The 3123-nt window shown below is 47.8% G+C and overlaps 1 protein-coding gene across 2 annotated transcripts in view; it reads right to left on the minus strand.

The window, feature by feature from the left end:
- Positions 1 to 822: 822 nt before the first annotated feature.
- LOC138952121 (transmembrane protein 179-like) overlaps positions 823 to 3123 on the minus strand; it is a 48834-nt gene continuing 46533 nt past the window's right edge. The window contains exon 7 of one of the 2 annotated variants that reach the window (XM_070323715.1): positions 823 to 2792. The gene's annotated coding sequence lies outside the window, so the exon portion shown is untranslated. The other variant, XM_070323714.1, reaches the window with a different exon arrangement.

Here is a 3123-nt window from a genome sequence, read left to right on the forward strand (position 1 = left end):
CTTTTTTTAAAAAATCATTTTTTACTAGACGGATTGGGCCTCTAAGTCCGCTGCTCTACGTAGATCCTGTGCTATTTTTTTGTGACTTGTGATTGTAAGGATTTCTGACCTTGTGCGGCAAAATAAAAAACAAATAAAAAAACACATAACAGAAGCAAATCAAATAAGAATACAATTTGGATCAGTTTCACCCTGTTTGCGTAGAGTGGATGAAATAAGTAACTGCTAAACTTCGGAATGTGCTTGACATAAAATCGGCCGTCCGATTCCAATGGTGGTAGGATAAGAATTTCCGACGGTCCTCGGTACAAATCGTAGTTAGTGTGGGCTGGTCGAGACTATCAGTGCATGGTGCAGTTTCCGCTTCCTGCGTCTCGTATTACCCAAGCCATGACCAACATACGAAGGCCACAACAAATTGTGAAGTCGTCATGTTATCCGTTCGTTCCTATTTGGGTATACTCATTATGCTGGAAGGAAGGAAGGAAGGAAGGAAGGAAGGAAGGAAGGAAGGAAGGAAGGAAGGAAGGAAGGAAGGAAGGAAGGAAGGAAGGAAGGAAGGAAGGAAGGAAGGAAGGGTAGCAGTGCTTCCTGTGCTGAGCGAGAAAACCTCCCTTCACTAGTCAACATCACCCTCAACTAGTCAACCTAGTCAACCTCCCCCTCCACTAGTCAACCTGCAAGAAGAGGCCATCCACAGCGACTGCAGCGCCATCTCTGTCAATACAGTGTGTGCACGTGCACACTGTCTGTCCCCAACTTAGCAGGATGCTACACCGCACAATTGGGGCTAACTGCATGCCGAGTTTCACACAATGACAATTTAACATTCCATACAATTTTATTATATGAATGCATAACAAACAGAAATGTTTCACATAATATATTCATGTAGGGTTATGACATCCAGGATAGTGTGTCTTGTTGTTAGCTTTCCGTTGGGAGCGAATGGGACGATTCAGTATGCAATGAAAAGAAATGACATGAAATGACAGCTCCATTTGTCTAAGTACATATCAGTTGCCTTGTTTGCACTGTCATTTAGCAAGTGAATGAGATGCGCCACACGTTTTAACGCGCGGTAAAGACCTGGAACTCTTCACGACGCTTCCTTTCCACAAGGGAATCGGTGTGCCCTCAGTGGCACATTTGTCTGCCCTCCGTGGCAACGTTGTCTATCCCGAGGATCACAGTTACGTCCCTTCCCTGTCTCGCTGCACCAGCATCATGTTGATATTCTCTAGTGGCTTGCAGGCCAATCAGGACTAACTCTCCAGAGCATTATGATCAGAGCGACACCAGCTCTACACACGGGGGTCAACAGGCTCACGGGGGTCAACAGGCTCACGTAGCAGTGTTGTGTCTTCCAGGACGAACACCTCGTAGCACACCGAGCTGTATGGCTGACGCCAGGAACGTCACAGAATGGCCATCGTCATCTTGGCGAATGGTCTGCCAGTGTCATCTCTTGCCACCGACAATCAGACAATGTACCAGTGTCATCTCTTGCCACCGACAATCAGACAATGTACCAGTGTCATCTCTTGCCACCGACAATCAGACAATGTACCAGTGTCATCTCTTGCCACCGACAATCAGACAATGTACCAGTGTCATCTCTTGCCACCGACAATCAGACAATGTACCAGTGTCATCTCTTGCCACCGACAATCAGACAATGTACCAGTGTCATCTCTTGCCACCGACAATCAGACAATGTACCAGTGCGGGAAACAGCTTGAGTCTCGGTCAACAGGTCATCACGACAGGAGGTGTGCCTAGTTCCCCTGAAGAAGAAGAGTCGTGGCTGTCTCACAGGGAACAGAAGCAGCAGGCTGAGTCTGCGGACAGAAAATTCCACGACGCCTTATCTGAACACTGCCAACAGATATATCTTATTTTCAATGTGCAACATGTAGTAAAGTAGTACGGGCAGCACACTGATTCACCTCACACACCACCGACCCTCATCGCAACACCACCAGCAGGTCTGCACCCTTCTCAGAGCGCTAGCTCTCTACAGGTAGAATGCGTAGCGCGTTGAGTTCCCACGCCTATCACCGGCAGAACGTGTGTCACGTGCCACAGTGCTTTATCTGAACACAACAAGCAGGCTTGTCCCCATAACACTAAGTACCGGCCTGATCCAGGTAGCGCGAACGGTCAAGCGAGTCTCCATACTGAGCACCACCTGAACATCTGCCATGTACTGCAGACTCAATACATCCTCACCTGTTCTGATAGGGCAATACTGTCAGCACGTGGAGTCATCACACACACAATGAAAACTGTGTCTCATCTCAAAATGTGCAGCAGATCTGTCCCGTTCTCTAAACTGTGCAGCAGATCTGTCCCGTTCTCTAAACTGTGCAGCAGATCTGTCCCGTTCTCTAAACTGTGCAGCAGATCTGTCCCGTTCTCTAAACTGTGCAGCAGATCTGTCCCGTTCTCTAAACTGTGCAGCAGATCTGTCCCGTTCTCTAAACTGTGCAGCAGATCTGTCCCGTTCTCTAAACTGTGCAGCAGATCTGTCCCGTTCTCTAAACGCTTCATCCCCGCTTGATCCGCCCCACGCGACGCATTATGGACCTTTTCGGAATGTGAGCAGCTCTAGCGAGATTTCCGCGAGACATGCTCTTTGTTATGCTTCGGATGTCGCGAGAACTTCGAACGTCGAGTCTTCGCAGCTCTCGCGAGATAGGTGCACCACATGTTTTGCTCTCTTTCGAGTTTGCGAGAGTTTGGACAATCAATAAGGTCTATTGTCAGCTTGCGGAGTCTCAACGCACAGACTCAACACTGTGTCTTGTCTGAACACTGTGTCTTGTCTGAACACTGTGTCTTGTCTGAACACTGTGTCTTGTCTGAACACTGTGTCTTGTCTGAACACTGTGTCTTGTCTGAACACTGTGTCTTGTCTGAACACTGTGTCTTGTCTGAACACTGTGTCTTGTCTCAACACTGTGTCTTGTCTGAACACTGTGTCTTGTCTGAACACTGTGTCTTGTCTGAACACTGTGTCTTGTCTGAACACTGTGTCTTGTCTCAACACTGTGTCTTGTCTGAACACTGTGTCTTGTCTCAACACTGTGTCTTGTCTGAACACTGTGTCTTGTCTGAACA

The sequence above is a fragment of the Littorina saxatilis genome, linkage group LG17 (genome assembly GCF_037325665.1).
Source record: "Littorina saxatilis isolate snail1 linkage group LG17, US_GU_Lsax_2.0, whole genome shotgun sequence".
NCBI classification, from domain to species: Eukaryota; Metazoa; Mollusca; class Gastropoda; order Littorinimorpha; family Littorinidae; genus Littorina; species Littorina saxatilis.